General features: G+C 37.6%; 1 protein-coding gene across 50 annotated transcripts in view; it reads left to right on the plus strand.

Annotated features, from left to right (window-relative positions):
- The window catches only part of LRR (Leucine-rich repeat), a 264,962-nt gene that overhangs the window by 152,785 nt on the left and 89,287 nt on the right, over positions 1 to 22,890 (plus strand). The window lies entirely within an intron of this gene.

Genomic DNA, 22,890 nt, shown 5'->3' on the forward strand with positions numbered 1-22,890 from the left:
GTAGAAGCTGCGTGTAATTTATACAGTTGGTTCGTGGGTGCTTACCGTAATACTTTTTTGTAGTTTAGCGATAAATGGTAATTCTCTAGTTACAAATTTATGCTAAGTTTGTAATTCAACCTTGCCAGAGTGAAGCAGTAAGAGGAATCTCATTTTATTATCTGCCAGAAATCGTATACCTAGAAATGTTATTAAAAAGGGGAGTTTTGCTGGGGGTCATCTCATATTGATTCCGTCTATATGTGGAACCACTGATTTTAACGTCTGCGCAAACATTGACGGGTTTACAGCAAGGCCATATTAAATAAGAACAAAATGCTTGATAAGGGCGAGCTTTGAATTTGGATATCATACGGAAATGTAATACTTCTCACTTTTAGTTTTGTTTTGATTAAAAAAAAAAAAAGTAACCCGGCCAGTTCAGTAAGTCATGAACCATTGAAAGACGAACGTTGTTTATAAGGTTGATAGCTGTTGTTGCTCCATGCGTTGAGATGGAATTCGACGCTCTCCATCTTTCCTCAAGGATGTAAACCTTATTTATAGTCAGTTGTGGTGAGGATCCAAGAAACACTTGTGCATGTCACAAACCATTCCTGCCTTACATAGGAGGAGGACAGGAGGGAAGAGACAATCTGTATGTTGGACCTGTTACTGTCGCTTGCTGGAGGGTTGCTCTTAAGAATCTCGATTTCAGAACCAATTTATTTATCGGATATTGGTGAAATTAGGTATTTTGAAAGGTTGGGGTCCCGTGATACTATTTCCCCTGACATTTTTAGAATCAAACATTACGTCGACAGCTTCCTGTAGGATGGACAACTATTTAATGGGCAACTGATTACACATCAAATACCTGTGAAAATATTTTATGTACGGAAGAGGTGACAAGAGGAAGTGACGTCATGTGAATTGAGTAATGTTGCGTTAACTTATAGCGCCACTTGCATATGATACATTCTGTTGAACAGAATGGAGCGCAATACCACATGTAATATCTAACATCTAAGCACTGTTAATTACGGGATGCCATTCATTATACTTGGATATCTGCGAAGAACATAAACATTTCTGTTGATGTGGCGCAAGAGTGAAATGGCTTCTCATGAAATTGTGCAGCTGGTATTATGAAAAGCGAATGTAAATCTACAAATCGCATACTGGGGTTTTGATTATATATAGTATATATATATATATATATATATATATATATATATATATATATATATATATATATATATATATTTATATATATTTATTTATATATATATATATATTTATATATTTATATAGATTATATATATATATATATATATATATATATATATATATATATATATATATATATATATATATATATATACAGTATATGCACATCATACATCTTTATATATATAAAAAACTGAGTAGATAATTTAGTTTTAGGATGAAAGACCTGTACAATTAATTGTTTTTGTTTCACGGTAAAAATGTGATTACGCCATATTTAATGTTTTAAATATACATAAGAACGGATGTGTGTGGGTTCGTTTGTGCATACGGAACTCATATAAGGGTAGGTGTCGATATAGACTACGCCTGTGTAGTTTTTCTTGCGTGTATGTTTACATACGCACACGCATACTGACACCGTTAGACTATGCCAGATCATACTGAAGCTCAAATTCCAATCGCCTATAAGATTCTCTCTCTCTCTCTCTCTCTCTCTCTCTCTCTCTCTCTCTCTCTCTCTCTCTCTCTCTCTCTAATATCCTTCGGCTTGGCCAGTATTCTCTCATTCCTCTCTCCTTCGGCTAAAAATAAGCTTAGTTCTTTACTCTTTGTTTTTCCTAAACTTAGAAGGCGACCGATTTGTTTTGGCCGTGACCGTGTTTGGTTGTAGCTCGCTCTCTCTCTCTCTCTCTCTCTCTCTCTCTCTCTCTCTCTCTCTCTCTCTCTCTCTCTCTCTCTCTCATTTCATTATACACATGTATGTCTCTCTCTCTCTCTCTCTCTCTCTCTCTCTCTCTCTATCTCTCTATATTTTCATATATACATGTATGTATATATATACAGTATATATATATATATATATATATATATATATATATATATATATATATATATATATATATATTATATATATATATATATATATATGTATGTATGTTTGCGTAAGAATAGTGGCTTTCATTTGAATTGCAACATTTCTGTAAAATTTCTTGTTTTGAGGATTTTATTCAGAATATATCGTTTTATGAATATATTCATTTTTACACGAACTTTCTCTTACTTAAGGATTCACTTTATATCCGAATTATTGTATTTTCTTTGGCGAAAACCAATAAATTATTCAGCGTCTATATCTGTTTTGACAGATGGGAATGAAATTCCGACGCTCAAAGCTGGCGCATTACAAAACAACCATTCATCACTTTTAAACTTACCTTCTTTTCACATTTCGGCATTATTTACTTAGACATACTGCTGTGCAAAGTAATGGCAAGTTAAGTTTCCTTAATACAAATATTCGCTCAATGATAATAGAAAATAATGGCAGAAAAATTCAATTACACAGCCATTTATCACTTTTAACCTCTTATCTTTTCACATCTAGGAATTATCCTGCTTGCAAATTAAAGGCAAGTTATGTTTCCTTAATATGAACATTCGGTCGTTAATAATAATAAAAACGACAAACAATTCAACTAATTATTCTCTTAGACAAGCGATTGATCAATCGGTAACAAGAGAGACCAGGCATTGCCAAGTTTGTTTACGACTGAGCGTGGTCGGAACTCACTCTCTCACGGACATACTTGACCCAGGCTTCCAAAAGGTTTTGTGGCGTTCTGTTGTTTGTATATTGGTAGGATTGGGTGCCTTTTCGGTCTGCAGTGCATTTCTGCATATGTTCTGTTTCTAAAGGTTATTTATTTTATTTTATCTTTTTTTTTGTTAGAGACAGTGTTTAGAATCTTAAATTTTGGTCAAACTTGAAATGATTATTTTCGACGTCTGTAAATCATTCATATACTGGCAAACGTAGCCACAACAGTGACTTCATTTCAAGAAAGTAGCTGGTTTATAAATGAATAATGTTACGACCCACAGGAGATGTAATACCTTGTAATAACCAGTTTTGTATGTGCGGTATGGACTTGCCAAGTAAAATGTGCATTTTTTCTTTATTCACTGCCAAAAGAATGAGTCGGAAAAGCTGCCGCATCTGGTAGAGCTAAATACAAAAATAGCAGGTTCGGGATTTCTTTCGAAATTAACTCTGTCTTGGCACCTAGTCCACCCGAGATGCCGTATGGACAGACGGACCGACAGACAGAGACTTGGTTGAACGTGTAACCTCCGTCTAAAGCAGGAAGCTGGCCATTAACAGAAGTGACAGAACGTATAAACGTAAGAAATTGGTGTGAAAGTAATTTCGGGTAATTGGTCTATTAGTTTTTAATATTGCCCTGTAAAAAGTGAAGGTTTTAGGAAACGCTGACTGCTTTTCATCTCTGTCAAGAGAGAACGAAACAATTATCTAAAATGCTTAATTCCTGAGCGAGGGCGTTTCTTCGTGTCGCCAATTATGCTCTTGAAGCATTGTTAACGTTTGCTAAACGTTTGGTTTAAGTAGGTGGAAAAAAGGTTTATAATGCAGTCATTTCCGTGATGTCTAAGGCATATACACTATCAGCGCCACTTCTGATTCGTTAAGTATTTGAAACCAACTCTTAAACAGATATACAAACGATATTCTTCTTTAATGTTGAATGTCAAAAGGCAGTCTCGAGAATAGAACCCGGATTTACAGGCGCAAATACAAATTGCCTCCGGCGGGAAGAGGTTCGTGAAGGGAGCGCTGGGGGATTCCTGCCATGCGGAAGTCCTCTGAACTAATATAGGCATGTCGTTACCGGGTATTTAGGTCAACGGCCTTGAGAGGTCGCAGGTTGCTTTCTTAAGGCATTGAATGAAGCTGGTCATCTTGGTGGGGGGTGCTTGATCTTGCTGGTTCTCCCTCTCCCTACCCCCTTCCTACTCCTCTCCTATTCCTCCTTGTCGTTCACTATTTTTTCATCTTCTGTTAGTTCCCTTCTTCCTCCTCTATTATTCCCATACCATCCTTACCGACCATCCTAGTATACCCTTTACTATCCCTACTAACCTTCCCACTAAAACCCTTTACTATCCTTACTAACCGTTCCAGCATACCCTTTACTATCCTTACTAACCATCCCATCATACCCTTTACTATCCTTACTAACCATCCCCCTTTACTATCCTTTAACCATCCCAGGATACCCTTTACTATCCTTACTAACCATCCCAGCATACCCTTTACTATCCTTACTAACCATCCCAGCATACCCTTTACTATCCTAACTAACCATCCCAGCATACCCTTTACTATCCTTACTAACCATCCCAGCATACCCTTTACTATCCTTACTAACCATCCCATCCCAGCATACCCTTTACTATCCTTACTAACTATCCCATCCCAGCATACCCTTTACTATCCTTACTAACCATCCCAGCATATCCTTTACTATCCTTACTAACCATCCCATCCCAGCATACCCTTTACTATCCTTACTAACCATCCCATCCCAGCATACCCTTTACTATCCTTACTCACCATCCCATCCCAGCATATCCTTTACTATCCTTACTAACCATCCCATCCCAGCATACCCTTTTCTATCCTTACTAACCATCCCATCCCAGCATACCCTTTACTATCCTTACTAACCATCCCATCCCAGCATACCCTTTACTATCCTTACTAACCATCCCATCCCAGCATACCCTTTACTATCCTTACTAACCATCCCATCCCAGCATACCCTTTACTATCCTTACTAACCATCCCAGCATACCCTTTACTATCCTTACTAACCACCTAACCATCCCAGCATACCCTTTACTATCCTTACTAACCATCCCAGCATACCCTTTACTATCTTTACAACCATCCCAGCATACTCTTTACTGTCCTTACTAACCATCCCAGCATACCCTTTACTATCCTTACTAACCATCCCAGTATACTGTTTACTGTCTATACTAACCATCCCAGTATACTGTTTACTGTCTATACTAACCATCCCAGTATACTGTTTACTGTCTATACTAACCATCCCAGTATACTGTTTACTGTCTATACTAACCATCCCAGTATACCCTTTACTGTCCTTTGTAAGCGTCCTAGTATACCCTTTACTGTCCTAACTAATCATCCCAGTATACCATTTTTCTATTTCTTATACCACCCCTCCCCCCCCCTCTTCCCTGGGTCTGGATTGGCTTTTAAGTTCTGGCAGACAAGAATAAGGGTCAGGGTTTTGTGAGAAAGGACGGGGCAAGGTAGCGAACAGGATTTCTGCCTGAGGATGCCCGTGTCTGACTCAGTAGGGGCACTCCTTCCTACGCATTGCGTCATTCCTCCGCTTATTTCTGAGGTGGTGTGTATGTGGTTCTTTCCAGTTGTCGTCTCGGTGCCTTGTTTTGCAAAGATTGAGAATGGATAGGGTATGTCACCTGAAGCGCTCATTGCGATTAAGGGATACGTTGTGTATCCTATGAATTTTGCGTGTTTTTTTTTTCTTGTACATTTAATAGGCATTAATGTATTTTTTAATGTTTTGTCAATATTCACACTAATGGAAAATCTGGGACTGGTCATAATTTATACTACCAAGTAGAATGCAGTTATAGACCACCTTTGTGTAACGTAGGTTATTGTATCATTCTTCCATTATTCCTTTTCGTACCTATTATATTATTCCGAACCACTCCAGAGATTTCATAGGTCAAGTCCTATGAATGCCTTATGTTGCATATTTTTTTCTGATGTATTCTTAACAAGCTTGATACCGCAACTGCAAAAGCAAATACCCTTTCAAGAGCGTTGAATTCCGGGCAGCTTGCGCAGTACGGACTGTCTGCTTCGTATGGGGGGGAGGGAGGAAGGGGGAGGGTCATGCCGAGAACTCACCTGTCTGGCCAAACCTTACTTAAACTGAGTAAGATTTTATTTTTTTAAAATCCGAAAGTTCTCCTTTTTCATTAAAAGAAAAAGGAGCATGTTTGTAAAGCAGGTAATCTACATCGGTTAGAAAAGTTTATTTTATTATTATTATTATTATTATTATTATTATTATTATTATTATTATTATTATTGCTCGTAACGTGCATTCAGTATGTTGGACCGAACTGTTAACTTTACTAGGAATTCTCCAGAGAGTACAGTATACCCACATGTGCATAATTTAACAGACCAGCTAAACCAGCTAAAATTGGGGAAAAAATAAACCAGTGTGTTAAGCAGAAAATAACTAAACTAAATAGAGATAAAGATAACATTTACTTGACATTTTAAAGTGAACAGACAGGAAAGGAAGTCAAAGCCAAGCCTGCGAAAGTTTATAAGTAAACATCCTATGGCACAGCCCTGGGCTTGAGAACACCAGCTATGTGGTACATGGGGTAGGGCAACGAAATGGGCCAACTGAGAAGAGCAGAAACGTACGTAGTACAGGTACTTTTTTTTTTTTTTTTTTTTTTTTTTTTTTAGGGAGGTCATGCTATTTCTTTCGGTACATAGTAATCAAACACTGTCTACAAGATGTTTCCCAGTAACCAGATTTGTATTCAGGTTATTTTGTTTAGATGTTTTGTTTGTTTCGGCGTTAAATTAATACAAGGTTGATCTTGACCCAGTGTTATTTGGTGAAGTTCAGGGTCACACACATTTAAAATTTTAACATTTATATTCTCATATTTATACAATCAAGTCATGTTTTGACTTTGTCCATTGCAGGGTGTGTGCTTTCATATTTACATGACAACTTTTCATGTCTACATGGCACTGCAGTCTAGTTATTGTTGTCTTAGCATAAATCGCCATTTTGACCTTATTTCAAGGTCATCTGGTCAAGTTCAAAGTCTCTCGGTTCGATCTAAAGGCTTCCCTGCCTACGCATGACTTTGTTATTCAAAGGTATTAGAATCTGGGCATTTTCTTACCGGCTAGTTTTAAATTTATGATGTTTAATATAATTCCACTGTAGCAGAGTTCTGCGCAGCGTCAATAAACCTAATGTGTTTTCATTCTTATTAAGTCTCTCTAGTTATTCAGCCGAAGTTTATTCGAGGGAAGGCATGTAATTACTTTGGACTCCCTCCAAGAAGGTAGGCGTTGTGCAAGAGCTGCCTCTCTTGACTCCAAGCATTGATTTTGGGACTGTGCTTTTAATTTTACCTGGGTTAAACGATGGGGGTTGTGTATTGGCATGATGTATTTATGCCTTGTGTTTCCACAAAAATCGCTTCTTCCTCAGAAGTTTGAAAAACAATTTTGTTCATATTGTTTTGTATTTTTTGGTTGTGTATAAGTTTCGTAATTGGTTTCATTAGACAAATATGAGATTGAAAAATAATTGTTTTTTTTTGTGTAGAAATTTTGAGGTTGGTTTCATTCAAAGAATTAATTCCTACGTCTTTGTGGATGTATATTATTAAAAAATTGTAGGTTTATGGCTGTGACCAGTACATTCAGTCATAATAATGTAATACTGGTCATTAATGAGAAATTATTTACAGTATTTATTCTCAAGAAATGTCATCATGGAAAACGCAGATGATTTTAAATAAATTATTTTGTCATATAACATTTGTACTGTGTCCGTTCTCGCTGCAGACAAAAAAATTATATATATATATATATATATATATATATATATATATATATATATATATATATATTTATACATATATATACACATATACACACGGTATCTTTATATCCAGTGTAGCACGAAGGGACGCTTGCTTGAGAATATTATAAAATCCACGTCAAAAGGGGAGTGAATTCAGGACTTTGAACAAGTACTGTACTTTCGTAGTTTATTCTATACTTTCAAGTAGAATAAAATACGAAAGTACTTGTTGAAAGTCCCGGTTTTCACTCGCCTTTTGACGTGGATTTTTAATAGTATATTTATATATAATGCATATATTATATACTATATATTATATAATATATAATATATATTATATATTATATATTTTATATTATATATATATACAGTATATAAATTATATATTATATACCTCGCTATTGCCTCCTCCTTGCTCTAGGTTAATTTAGAATTATGATGTTGCTGTCGTAGATATTAGTAACAGGTGCATTTCATTCCTCTTGACCCTCACTTCTAGAACTAGTGGCCCTTTGTGCACTGATGTCATGTTTGCCTTGTTGGCGAAGTGTCTTGTGACCGCATGCACGTTCTGCCCTGGGCTTCGTGGCAAGAGGTCGTTTACTCGTTGTAATAACGTCCTTATTACATAATGAGAGGAGATGCCATTTTGGCGACCTACATTCCTTCCTTCAGCCGTCCTGTTTTGGTGTAGGAATGTGATTTTCTCTCTCTCTCTCTCTCTCTCTCTCTCTCTCTCTCTCTCTCTCTCTCTCTCTCTCTCTCTCTCTCTCTCTCTCTCTCTTCTCTCTGATTTGAAGAAATGTTTTTCTGAATTTTAAGGAACAAGGGGTATGTTTCTCTCTCTCTCTCTCTCTCTCTGTTTTCAAGAAATTTCATGAATTTTAAGGACCAAAGGGTAATTTTCTCTCTCTCTCTCTCTCTCTCTCTCTCTCTCTCTCTCTCTCTCTCTCTCTCTCTCTCTCTCTCTGTTTTCATGAAATTTCCTTATTTTCAGGACCCAAGGACAGCTTGTGTGTGTGTTTTCAAGAAATTTCATATATATATATATATATATAGATATACATATACATATATATGTATGTATACCGTAGAACCTTCTGAACTTTTAACTTGCCTTTCAGATTAAGCGGCCCATTTAAACAATTCTCCGGTAACCTCAAAGGTCTATCTTTGGTCATTAAAGCTATCTCGAAGTTGGTATCACTTGGGACGGACCATACTCACAGATAGGTAGCCGGTGGCTTTATGCTGGCACTCGGAGAATTGGTCATCCATTTAAATATATATACACGTCCCCTGTACAGTAAGTGCGTCGCGGGTTGTCACGTGGTGATTACGTCATCATTGGGGGAGGGGGTGGATAAAAGGAGGCAAAGCTAATGGAAGTGATGGGCAAACTAGAAAATAAAATTATTTTTAATTGCAAATGATCACAAATTTTGTAATAAAGTACAAATTTGACAAGTTGTGGATACGAAAAAAGTTTCACACGGCAGAGTGAAACTTAGTCGTACAATTTAAAAAGAAAGAAAAAACACGTAACTAAAATTTTAAAAAATGCTGATGCGGAAAAAATTGCGCTTATACTAAATTTGAACGGTGAGGGAAATAGCAAATACTGTTAATTAATACTAGACCATGCAAATTAAAGCTGGAAATTTTAGTAACGCTTGCAAAATGTGACAACGTGAGTTTGGTCAAGATCTCCATATCGCGATCTATAGAAGATTTTCTCTCTCTCTCTCTCTCTCTCTCTCTCTCTCTCTCTCTCTCTCTCTCTCTCTATATATATATATATATATATATATATATATATATATATATATATATATATATATATATTATTGTTGTATTCTATTTTTTTCCTTTCGTAAAATCCCAGGAATCCATAGAAAGAAATAAGTCGCTGTTGAATCTGATGTTTGTAAGGTTTCTGTAGAAACCGTTTCCGTGTTGTTTGGCAGCTGCTTTGATCTGATTTTAGTTAGGGTGATTTCTCTCTCTCTCTCTCTCTCTCTCTCTCTCTCTCTCTCTCTCTCTCTCTCTCTCTCTCTCTCTCTCTCTCTCATATATACTGATGCCCAGGAAATACATACTCGACAAGAACTTGCAAGTAATGAAACGAAAATATTTGAAAATCTCGGTCTTTCTAGATCTGAATTGAAACTGCTCTGCAGAGCATTGGTTCTCTCTCTCTCTCTCTCTCTCTCTCTCTCTCTGATGTATATTGATACTCATTGGACTTGAAGGAGTTTTGAAAGCTCACCTGAGCTCTAATACTTGCCATGATGTAAAGGGATCACGTTTGGCTGTAATGAAGAAAGTTAAAATTGGACATAAGAATGGCCTCAATAGATATGCCATGTGATGACTTACGTTTAACTGTTCAGCAGTTAGAGAACGTGATTAAACAAAACAAAAAGGGGAAAAGCCGATGAAGAGAGAAGGGTGGAAGGGAGAGGGAGGCAGAGAAACAGAGGGAGGAAAATCAAGGGGTCTATCGTAGGGAAGCTCTGGTGCCTTGTGCGTTGTTCCCTCCACACGACGCTTACGAACCTTCCTTGCTTCTCTTTTGGCTCTGTTCCTCTCTCCCATCTAATTTTTTTTTTATTCTTCCGAATGTTTTCATCCCTCCCTTAAGGGGGATTTGTCATTGATGATGATAAACCTCATCGGAGGAAGAGGTTTGTGGACGCTGGGGCTTCGGCCGACGGGGCAACTCACTTAAAAGGCGAACGCGTTGACCCGCGGGCCAGCCGAACCGCTTTCCGTCCAACAAACAAATAAACAACCAACCAGTGGCCGTGTGTGGTGTTCGTGCATCCTTCGTCGTCGCCGTCTCTCTTTCTCTGAACTTCGCCTGCGCCTTCTTCATCGTTTCGTCAGTGTCTTGAGTGGTGCCGGTGCTGTTTGGAAGTGCTTCCATGTCAATTTGGGGGCGACCATCCATCTGGGCCCTACGTCTCAATTTGGAAAGTGAAGTGGTTCTTCTTTATTAACGGAACCTGCGTCACCTCTGTTGGTTTTCAGTATATTCAGAGGTTGCGTCACCTTTTGGACGTTAATTTTGAAGACCTTTTGTGACCTTCGCCCAGGTTTCAAACGCAGTAGAATTTTTTTTATGCTGACCATCGCTCTTGATTTGCAGTGAACATTTCCTGGAGTGGTTGTTTAGGACTGATCAAAGTGTGACTGAAAGGTGGTGTTACGGGGTTACAGAAGTTACGCTACGCGAGAACATTAGGAATCCCTTGGCATATCCTGTGAACATGGTGGACTGAAGGACTCGTTCGATTTCTCTTTTAGAAGTTGAGTCATCGATTGCGTCATTGTCGATGAGAGGAACAGGTGGGGAATAAATCCTAAATCCCAGAATCAGATTTATCAAGCGACCAGACCCCAACGGAACAGAAATATCTGTCATCGCGAAGTGGAAATATCGAGTGAAAGGAAAACATTCTGATAAACGTGGAAAGGGGAAGAGCAACAGGTGGAGAAGAAGGAAACCGTTCAGGAGGAGGAGTAGGTGTAAGAGAAAGTAAGAACGGAAGCGAGATAGAGAGAAGAAAGAGGAAAAATGTTTTGGACGCTCGTTCTCACTTGCATCGTTGCATGGATCCTTTACAAGGTAAGCGGTCGTTTGGGGCCAGTATTGCCAGTTGGGAAGAAATTACTCCTTCTGTTTATTTACATGACGTCAGTGCGTTGAGTGATGGCCAAGAGGTTCGGGAATGGTTTTTTTTATATGATCTGGTGACCTCTTTCTTAGGAAGTCTTTGTTGGTTAACTTTTTTGCAATGCGTGTGTATATATATAATATACATATATACAATATATAATATACACACACACATACATACATACAAACGCTGCTTTTCAGTTTTACCACAGCGGATATAGAGGCATAGTGCCGCGTGGTTGAGGTTTTCAGCAATGTTGTTTCCGGAATGTTTTATATCTGTATCCTACTTTTATGCTCGTTATAATTGTTAGCGTCGAATTAGTCTTTAACACTTATCTGCGACTTCGATGATTTATTCCATTATGATGGCGGCTTGATATAAACGGATCTGTACGTGAATGCTATTGTAGATAGTGGATCAGGTAGTTTGTTAAATAAAAAAACTACTTTTTTATAGATATTTATATATATGTATGATCTTGGGTTATTTTACTTGATTCAGATCCCGAAGTGAATATTAAATACAGCAGCCTTTCAGAATCATTCACTTATCTATCTCAGTATAATGGTTTGCTTTGCTATGTTTCTAGAGGTTTTGCATATTGAACAGATCTCTTAAATCGATTGATAAACTGCAGAGTATAATTTAGCTTAGACTATATATTTTATTAGATTTATCTGTGGAATATTTTTTAGTGTTACCTCCTAAATTGTTACCTATCAGAAAACGAGACCGCGACAGGTATGATGAGTTGAAGGACTGTTGTATTGCATTAGTTATAAAAAGGTTATAATGATAGAAAAGATAAATATAGAAAATTGCATGCATGAAGATGCATACCGAACAGCTAATCTGGCCTGGCTTGGGCCTGTTGAGAGAGAGAGAGAGAGAGAGAGAGAGAGAGAGAGAGAGAGAGAGAGAGAAATTACCTGGCGATCGGTTTTATCCCACCAGGAGTGGGGCATTACTTCGCCGAGGCCCTTCGTTACCTGTGTGAACTTGGAAACTGCCTCTTGTAGTTGTTGAAATCAGTGAAGTTGGAGCTATGGCCTCTGGATTGAAAAAGGTGCCACATCAAGCGATAATTACTAAGCCCTGTGTTAGGGTCACTGAAGTATAGATAAACCATGTTAAGTCAGCGGGCATGACGATTCCCAGAACACGTACTTTGGGCTTTATCGTGATGCCATATCCATTTGGGTCAAGACAGTGATCAAAATTTCTTTATTACTTGGCGAAAGTGTTCTTTCCCGAATTTGTTCTTGTTAAAGTTGGTGCATTCATTTACGCTTAGTGATGACGATACTTTTTAGCTGTAGTTTATTTTGAAACTGCTAACAGTGTTATAGTGAATCTAAGGCTGAGACGCTGCCGCCCTCGGCAAATGATATAGATGAGCTTAGCAGGTTCTTAATATCAATACAACAGTTATAATGAGAGAGAGAGAGAGAGAGAGAGAGAGAGAGAATATGTCCCTGTGACTTTGAAGCTACAAAAAGATGGCGAAGATGATATGAACAACGATGAATTCGAGTGAATAGTCTCCTTAGAGTATAATGTGAGCGTGAGATGTTTGTTGTGTGCTAAGGTGCCATTTGGCCGAGCAGATTTATGTCCCGGTGTAAAGGCACGTGACTTGTTTGTGTTAAATGAATACAAGAGTTCTTTTAGATGAGAGGATCTGTATATATTTTTGTTGGGGAGGGGCGGGTTTTGAGTGGGTTGATAGCAGATGGCTTAGGTTTTGTTTTAGCTTCATCTAACTAATAGTAATATTTTATGAAGAATGCTGTCAGTATAAAAACTTTTAAAGAAGTCATTTTTGTCTTTGTTTTAATAAATACTTATAAGTTAATAAGTTGATCGCCAAAAATATTATGAGTATTTAGATCTCAAACTGTGTCTTTGTAAAAGAAAAGTTCTGGGGTAGCCCGTGTCTTAAACACTGCAAGTGCCCCTGTAGAGCGCCATACCTTTTAATTCTGCTGGCCTGCCCAGAGAAACGCGTAGAAACAGGTGAGCGAATTGAATTTTTAGGACGAAATGCTTTGGGTTCAACTATGTTGAAGAGAGCTTCAGTATAGGAAAGAGCACCAAATAAGTGTTTAGAGGTGGAAGAAGTGGTTAAAAGTTGAAATGCAATGTTGAAGAAAGAATCAAACTTTTTTTTTTTCATTTGGCAATTTGAAGTTAACTACGATATGTACGGGTAATATTTCGATATTTTCAAGCTCTGTGGTAGTGGCATATAGCGAATTTTAAGTAACTTGAGTACCATATGAATAATAAACTTAAAACTTTGTTTAGTGTATGACACTGACAAAAATCATTTGGTCTGAGAAAACGAAGCTTGAAAATAACTTGGCATTAATATGTGGAAATGCTCTATTTGGAAACCTAGGTCTGGTCCCAATGAGATCCTCAAAAGTAATGCCAAAATTATTTACGTAAAACATGAACAAATATTCTGGAATGAAGGTGATCGTACTTACTAGGCTTTCTCTGGTACAATAATAATTATAATGACGCCATTTACAGCTTGTGTGCTGATGCCCTTTAAGTGTCCACAAATTGTCTGTTAAGACCTACTTTCAGGAGAGAGAATCTTTTCATCAGAACTAAAATTGAAACTAGGATTCATCATTTTTTTTACTGTAATTCACGGATTTATCATACTATTAGTAATGCAGATCTCATTTTAGTCGTCTTTGATAAAACTAAGGTAAACTTAACTTTTGCGTTTTCATTTCTTTTCCTGGATGCGTCTGATCACCCTCATTCGAGATTTTTGAAAATTTTGCCATTAAATTTTAAACTACAGTTAAGGATCTTCTTACAAAGGCCAGGCGTAAGTTTCCAAATATATAAAGAAATATATTTTCCTGTAAGGCTATTTCAGTCTTGATTTACTCTGAACAAAGGTTCCGCTTCGACATTTATATTGGAAATATCGAAATATTATTCGTGAAGTTATTTTAAAGCCCCAAAAAAAAAAAAAAAAAAATTCACCCTTGTTACTAATAACTGATTAACATCTAGCATAGTAGTCGGCATCGACGTAAAATTCGCGGGGTTCAAAACTGTTGAGATTGAAGTAGATTCGTCGCTCCTCTGACTGCCAAGCTGCTGCTTCAGATTTCCCAGACTTTCTGAGTAGACGGAGCATAATGACACATTTTCTCTCACCCTTCCTCCTGGCCTTAGCTAGATAAGGGCATTAGGTTGTAACGTCTGGTCGACCCTTGCATTAAAAGGTTTCTGAGAGTGTCCAAAAGTTTCTCCTTTTTTTGGTTGACGGTTCAGCCTGTCAGTCACATCGTTGTATCTCACACCTGTTAGTTTTCAACCACAGAATCAGCCGAGAGAAAAAAAAGTCTACACGCATATGTTTAAAGAATGAATCACCCCTGGAGATAGGTCAGACGTAGGGTCACATGGGTTCATGCCGCCTCTGTGACCTTTGCTGGTATCAGCCTCTGGAAAGGAAGGTCATATGGCAGTGGCCATTCCGTAACCTCGGAGAAACTTTAACGGTTTTTTTCTTTTTGTAACCTACACTGACATGATTGTAATGGTAATTCCTCAGTGGTCTCTCTCTCTCTCTCTCTCTCTCTCTCTCTCTCTCTCTCTCTCTCACACACACACACACACACACACACACACACACACACACACACACACACACACACACACACACACACGTACGTACGTACGTCTTGTCATAGGTAACGTAAGGAATGTTGTCAAACACACATATATATAATGTATGTATGTACATAAATATATACATTATATACGGTATATTATAGACACATGTATGTATATATTGTATACTTTTATGTATGTATAGATGTATTTATAAAAGTGCATCCCGTAGAACATTTGCAATAACTGAACAATCTAGTTTTCGAAGTTAAAAGTTAAGTATACCTTAGTTTAACCAGACCACCGAGCTGATTAACAGCTCTCCTAGGGCTGGCCCGAAGGATTAGACTTATTTTACGTGGCTAAGAACCAGTTGGTTACCTAGCGAGTGAATATGAATAAATGTCCAGAACACTGGACGGTGCAATTGCAAACGCTTGTGCGTTGGTGGCTCAGGATGCTGGTGCTGTAGAGACGTAAGGTTGTGTTCCATGATGAAAATTCTCTTTAGAATTATACTGAAAAGACCGAGACGATAGTATTCAGGAGTGGCGGCAGAACCACCTTTCAAAAGTGGGCGTGGTGTAGGATTTCAGTAAAGGAGAGTTGAAGGTACTTTCGGATGATTACAATAGACGTGTGAATATTTTCAGTGACGGTAGTAGGGTCATTACCACCTCGGATCTTCTCTGACTGCAGGTGACTGCCATTGATTCGTTGCGGTTAAATGTGGGAATTGTGAATTCAGTAGTCAACTCATGTTTTTCTGGTGTATGAATGAAATATTAGTTTATCATTGTCATCATCATCATTTATTTGTGTATATATATAGATATATCACAAACACACACACACACACACACACACACACACACACATATATATATATATATATATATATATATATATATATATATATATATATATATATGATATGAGAGAGAGAGAGAGAGAGAGAGAGAGAGAGAGAGAGAGAGAGAGCGCAAAAATTCAGTCAACCAAGTTTTTATCAGTATATCAATGTTTTCGAATATGCATTCAAAAGAGAGTTAGGAAGCGACCTTCTTTACTTTTTTCCCTGACACTTCACTGGTAGATAGACAACCCAGTATTACTGAGATTGAAGGAATTTAGTGTATAATGGAGCAATCTCAAACTAAATACCACAAAAAAGTGCCCGTTGTCCTGTGACTTCTCTGCATTGTATTTACGAGGGCATGGCTCCCAGAGCTGCTTCTAACTAATGTAAATCTGAACCTTTTATTTTGTTATTGTTAGATTTACCATGTGGCAGCCCGCCCATTTCTACCTTGAGCAGCTGTACAAAGACCTAAATAGTTGACCTGGCCGAGGTATAACCCATTTCCAAAGGCCACTGTGAAGAAATGCAGTAGTCCATAATTTTCCTAAGGTCGTCTGTTCTTGCCATTTTTACCCACTGGTGGAACAAGTCAGGAGTTTTCGGTTTAATGTATCTGATCATTTCAGTTTATGAAATAAAGATAGCATTTTTTTTATAATTTAACTTATATCTTTTCCAAAAATTTTTTTTTGTGTACACAAAATTTACAGGAAATTTTAAAGATTTAATTTTTAAAAAAATATTCAAGCCTTGAAAATCTTCCACGGCAACTGCCTGTTTTCGTTCGTCTTCACTATTTTCTCTTATTTGTATATTTTTATCGGTGATGCCAGACAAGGGCATATTTGTTTGTTGACCGTATGTTGGGGGGGAGGGGGGGGGAGGATTCCGTTTTCTTTTCAAGGCTCAGAAAGAATTAGAAAACGAGGGTAGGGCTATCCTGATCGAGGTCCGTACGAACCTTGCTAATGGTTGGTAAGGTGTACCCAAGGTACAGAACCCAAGATCCATGTAACAGTCTGCCAGGCCTGTCGAACATGGCATTGCATCTGTACCTTCTCATGAGCCTGTTAATACTGCTCCCGTCTCTGTTTTCGTTATTCAAGTACTTCCAGCTATAAATGGTTCATCATCCTTCTTCAGGATTACCAGAAGAGGTGACATTTTTACCCGATCGTTTAGGAATATATATATATATATGTATATGTATACATATTTGTGTATATAGATATATACATATAAATATATGTATATATTTGTATTTATGTATATAAATATATCTACAGTATATATATTTATGTATATATGTATATATTTGTATATATGTTGTATATATATATATATATATATATATATATATATATATATATATATATATATATATATATATATATATATATATATAATAATTTTCATCAGTTAAAAGTGCACATATATGTATGGAACAAAAAGACCATGTAACTAACAAGTAAGCTTTCATGGATTGAACCTTGTGCACGGAAAGAAAAAAAAAAGCGAAGAGAAGAGAGTTGCAGTAAAATACTTGGATTTGTAGGTTGTTTACGGTTAATGGAGGGGTAACTCCAGGTAACAGTTGTTTTTAGTAGAAAAGGTTCAGAATTTCCTTGTGTGGTTATAGTGTGCTTTTGTCCCTGTGACAGTAGTAGATAGATATGTTTGCGTTTGTGCGTGTGTTGTGTTTACGTGCTTCCGTCCCTTTGCCTTGAAATATTTTGACGTTGACTTATTCCTGAATTTTTTATTTATATTTTTATTTATATCTTTTTTAGCAAGGGATAAAATTTATACTGCATGACTGGCCATCAAGTCAATGTGTTGTTAAGCAAGAATAAGAAGTCGTTTTTCAAGAGAGAGAGAGAGAGAGAGAGAAATTTTGTGGTGGCTATTTTATTTTTTTGGTTTTAGCCTTTTCTTGATGTTTACGAGGTTCGAACAATGTCACATTCTCTCTCTCTCTCTCTCTCTCTCTCTCTCTCTCTCTCTCTCTCTCTCTCTCCTGGCGGCTGATTGTTGGCGCGATTTCCGCGTTCTTGGTTGGGTTAGTCAGGATGGTAGGATGTACTAGAAGTCTCTCTCTCTCTCTCTCTCTCTCTCTCTCTCTCTCTCTCTCTCTCTCTCTCTCTCTCGTCCGTGTGTGTTTGTGATAACAGAACGTGTGCCTATTGCCTTGGCAAAGCTTTCCATCTACGAAATGGACTGTTGATAATTTTCTTCGAATGACAGTCGTTATATGATGGTTGGCCTTATGCCATCATTGGTCAGTGTTTTAGGCATTTCATCATCGGTTTCTATCGAGCTTCTTGACAAAGTGGCTTGAAAAGAATCTAGACTCCGGTATTAACGTTTATGAGGCATTTCCCTCAAGATGTACCCTTTGTTTTGTATTAGATTAAGCAGGATATGCCAGCGCATGCGCTTTCCCTAAGTTTCCCATTACATAAGAGTAGTCCTAAGGCATTTTTCATTCTGATTAATTCCATTCGGCGCCTATCTAAATAAGGCTGTACGTCTCGAGGCTCTTGTATCGAGGCTACGCCACTTTAGAGCACGCCAGCTGAAATGAAAAGAAGAAAAGGAAGGAAAAGAGAAGAAAGTCAAGTGTGTTGATAGTGTCTGTGGCTCCGTTTATTTATTGGGAGGCTCTTCTCTTTCGTGCTAATAGCCTCTTGCCCATGCGGTAATTTTCTCCTATTGAAAGTAGTTTTGATTGCTGACATACGAAGATGGCAGTTTTTAATTGCTAACAAAGAGGATAGAATTTTTTTAATGGCTAACATAATAAGATAGCAGTTTTTAATTGCTAACAAAGAGGATAAAATTTATTTTAATTGCTTAAGAAGATAGCATAATGAGATATTTTTTTAGCAGTTTTTAATTGCTAACAAAGAGGATAGAATTTTTTTAATTGCTAACATGATAGCGGTTTTAAGAAGAAAGCAGAATTTATTTTAATTGCTAACAGAATAAGATAGCAGATTGCAACAAAGAGGAGTTTTTTTAATTGCTAAGAAGGCAGCAGTTTTTAATGGCTGACATAAGAAGATAGCAGTTTTTTAATTGCTAACACAAGAAGGTAGCATTTTTTTTAATTGCTGGCATAAGAAGGTAGCAGTTATTTTTAATTGCTGACGTAAGAAGGCTAACATAAAAAGGTAGTATTTTTTAATTGCTGGATAAGAAGGTAGCAGTGTCTGAATTGCTAACATAAGAAAATAAGTTTTTTAATTGCTAACATAAGAAGATGACAGTTTTTTAATTGCTAACGTAAGAAGGTAGCATTTTTTTAATTGCTGGCATAAGAAGGTAGCAGTTATTTTTAATTGCTGACATAAGAAGATAGCAGTTTCTTAATTGCTAACATTTTTTAATTGCTGGTAGAAAGTAGCAGTTTTTAATTCTTTAAAATTGCTAACATAATAGTTTTTTAAGTAGCAGTTATTTTTAATGACTGACATAAGAAATAAGTTATTTTAAATTGCTAACATAAGAAAATTTCTTAATTGCTAACATGAGAAGGTAGCATTTTTAATTTTTAAATTGTTTCTTAATTGCTGACATAAGAAAATAGCAGGAGCAGTTAGTTTTTTAATTGCTGACATAAGAAGATAGCAGTTATTTTTAATTTCATAAGAAGATAGCAGTTTCTTAATTGCTAACATAAGAAGATAGCAATTTTTTAATTGCTGGCATAAGAAGGTAGCAATTTCTTAATTGCTAATATAGGAAAATAGCAGGTTTTTAATTGCTAACATAAGAAGATGGCAGTTTTTTCATTGCTAGCATAAGAAGGTAGCACTTTTTTATTTTAATTGCTGACATAAGAAGATAAGTTTTATAAGAACCGAACTTGCTAGTTATTGTTCTTATAATGTAAAACAATTGCGTTTGATTGTTCTCATATAAGGAAACAGTTGCGTTGTATTTTTCGGAAATTTCCGCCTTTTATTCATCTCCTCTTCTGTTTAAAGACTTATTTAAGACTTATTTTCATTTTGTCGTTCTCAGAACGAAAATGAGTTGCATCGTATTTATCTTACGTTAGAAAACAGTTTTTTTTTTCTTTCCTCGATCCCGCTTCCTAAAACGTCCAACTGCCGGAGCTTCTGCTGGTGCTGGTGGCCCTTGGCTCCTCTCCTGCGGCCACGGTCTTGTGTGTTCCTCTCTAATGACTGCCTACATCGGCGTGCCAAGAGAGTTTCGTTGTTAAGTCATATGCCGCGCCCTTGAATTACTCTTTCTTCCCACGCCACTCTGATCCTGGTGGCCTTGTGCATTTCGGTCCCATCGACTTTGTTTTGTCTCGGTCGAGTGTTTTACTCTGGTCAGTAGTTAGTATGATTAAAAAAAAATAACACCGGTAATTTGAACTCGTACAATTACCACAGGGATCATGGGAATGCCGTATAACCTCTTTATCTGCCGTCTTTTCAGTCCATCTCGACAGGCCTGTGTATATTAAGGAGAAAAAATAGGCCTGCTCCAGCGCTGAAGTGTTTTATCCCGTTAGTAGGAAGCTGCCTCTGCCAAAGGCCCCGTCCCGGAGGGGAGGTGTGGTTAATGCTGCCAGTGCACCTCACGTGGTACACTGTAAAAATTACTTAAGGCCTTTGCAGCGTCCCTTCGGCTCCTAGCTGCTTTCATTCCTTTTATTGTACCTCCGCTCATAATCTCTCTCTTCCATCTTATTTTCCACCCTCTCCTTACAATTGATTCATAGTGCAACAGCGAGGTTTTCCTCCTGTTAATCTTTCAGAACCTCTTGCTGTCAATTTCCCCCTCAGTGGTGAATGACCTCATAGGTCCCAGCGTTTGGCCCATGGCCTAAATTCTATTCTATTCCTCTGCCTAAGGGCCTGGTCATACACCAGATTACTTGCCTTCATGAGAACAGCGGCTCGCACTTAATTTTGCCTTCGTTTCACCTGTCATCTACAACGAGTGCAAAATACAGATTCCTTTAACACCCATGACAACGCCTTGAGACGCCACCATCTTGGGGGAAAGCACGGAAATTCCAGACTATGAGAGAGACGCTTGTTTTTGGGCAGTGTCGGAGACACCATCGCCACTACCAATTAAACATTTTGTGTCAATAACGTTTTGTTACGGACTCGTAAACTCTCAACATGGAGAGGTTCGCCCTAGAGAAAATAATAATAATAATAATAATGAATTAAAATTAAACGGTAAAAACACGCTTCCAATCCGACACCCGACTCAGATCACTGCCTGACTGATAAGAGCAAGGACTTGTGATGGCATTGGCATAAGGCAATATGAACGTATCAAGGAAACGCCAGTCAAACGTACGGATTTGAGGCACCATTTAATGTTGTTAAAGAGAAGTTTGAAACTTTGCAAAGAGGGAAGATATCTTTGAAGTTCTCAATGACATTGCCATGGTCGGACGTTATAGGTTTCGTAATATGAAAGTGATACATAAATTGCATGTAGCCTAAGTTTCATCCCTGTTTCTCTCTCTATTTTATATATATATCATGTAGAGTTTTTTAAGTCAACCTTTAGTAATTTTTCCTTAGCGTTGTTTGAACAAACATGGATCCTAGCTGCGGGACACAAATTTGCCCCATTTCTTTGGAAGATGTCACGCAATTTTGACAGTCATAATTAGCTTCCGAAATTATTTACTAATGATAGAAATCCCCTCCAATTTGGGTGTTTGTGCGTCTCAAATCCTTATCTCCTGGGTGAGCCCCGGAGAGCCCCAATTTGGGTATATCACATTTCCTCTGAAGTGACCGCCGCCATTCGAGGTGCGATAAGGGCGTAGAGGAGGAACTTTCTTCTGAGGTGGTCTGGGGCATGAGCAAAGGAACCTTTGTCTTTATGAGGGATGTGAGTTTGGCTATGGTTGGCGGCAGCATAGGGGGGAGATTCGTTTCAACAGGCGTCTCGAAATTTGTTTGTTAAAAAGGAAGTGAATTTCTTTTGTAATTTCCTTTAGTAGCGCACACTGAGTAGATGTGTGTTAATGAAATATTGGCTATCCCGCACTTGTTCTGAGCCCGAAGAGATGGAAAGATGATAGGAATTCGAGGCAGATGTTAAGGAGGGTATGCATCCTGTATCTCTTTCATGCCCTGCTTAAAAAAAAAAAAAAAAAAAAAAAAAAAAAAAATGGAATGGTCCGTAATGAGAGAGGTCGCGACAGGGCGTTTCGGGGAATATTGAATCTCGGGGTGTTGTTGATAAGAGGTCGCGTCACCAAGGGCATTGATCTTGGCGTTTTGGCTCAACAAAGCTCTGAAATATGTCTCTCTTGTTGTCAACTTAGTTGCATTGTTTGGATTTTGTTGAAAGAAGCAATTTGACATTGACGTTTTCATCAGAAGGTTTAGAATTTATTCTATTAATAGCAAGAACAGAAGCTTAGACAAGTCTGGCCCAGGCGTTTGTCTAATCACTGATGTGTACATATTGTAACTTTCTTTTAAGGCAGTTTGGTTTTAAATTATAAATTACTTTTATGATAGCTTATATCGAACCTTACTGAGTATGATTCCCTCTCTCGAAATATGTTCAGCCCAACCTTTTATGTCATCGTGCTGACCACGATTCAGAAAAAAGAAAAAGTCACTCGTTATCACAACGCGTTTCCCAACCGTTCGGGCAACGCAGCTGGTTGAGGGTAGATGCGGTGCGGGAAAATTTGATCAACATGTTGAGTTTCAACGCCGTTGTTGCAACCAGTGTCTCTTTTCCTTTGGATGTGGTAACTTAGCGGGCTTGCTGTATTGGTTTCTGTCATAATTTTTCTGTAGTTTTATTACAATGTCCATCGAAATTACTCATTTGATGTAACTCAACCTTAATCTTTTATTGTATATGCTGAGACACGTACACACAAAGTAGTAAATTCTTGGCTAGGTTCATTTTTAACTCGCCTACTGGTGTCCGCTCTTCGTATTTTTTTCGTTCGTGATGCCAATCCGTATTTGATGTATCATCG

The sequence above is a fragment of the Macrobrachium rosenbergii genome, chromosome 40 (assembly GCF_040412425.1).
Source record: "Macrobrachium rosenbergii isolate ZJJX-2024 chromosome 40, ASM4041242v1, whole genome shotgun sequence".
Classification (NCBI taxonomy): Eukaryota; Metazoa; Arthropoda; class Malacostraca; order Decapoda; family Palaemonidae; genus Macrobrachium; species Macrobrachium rosenbergii.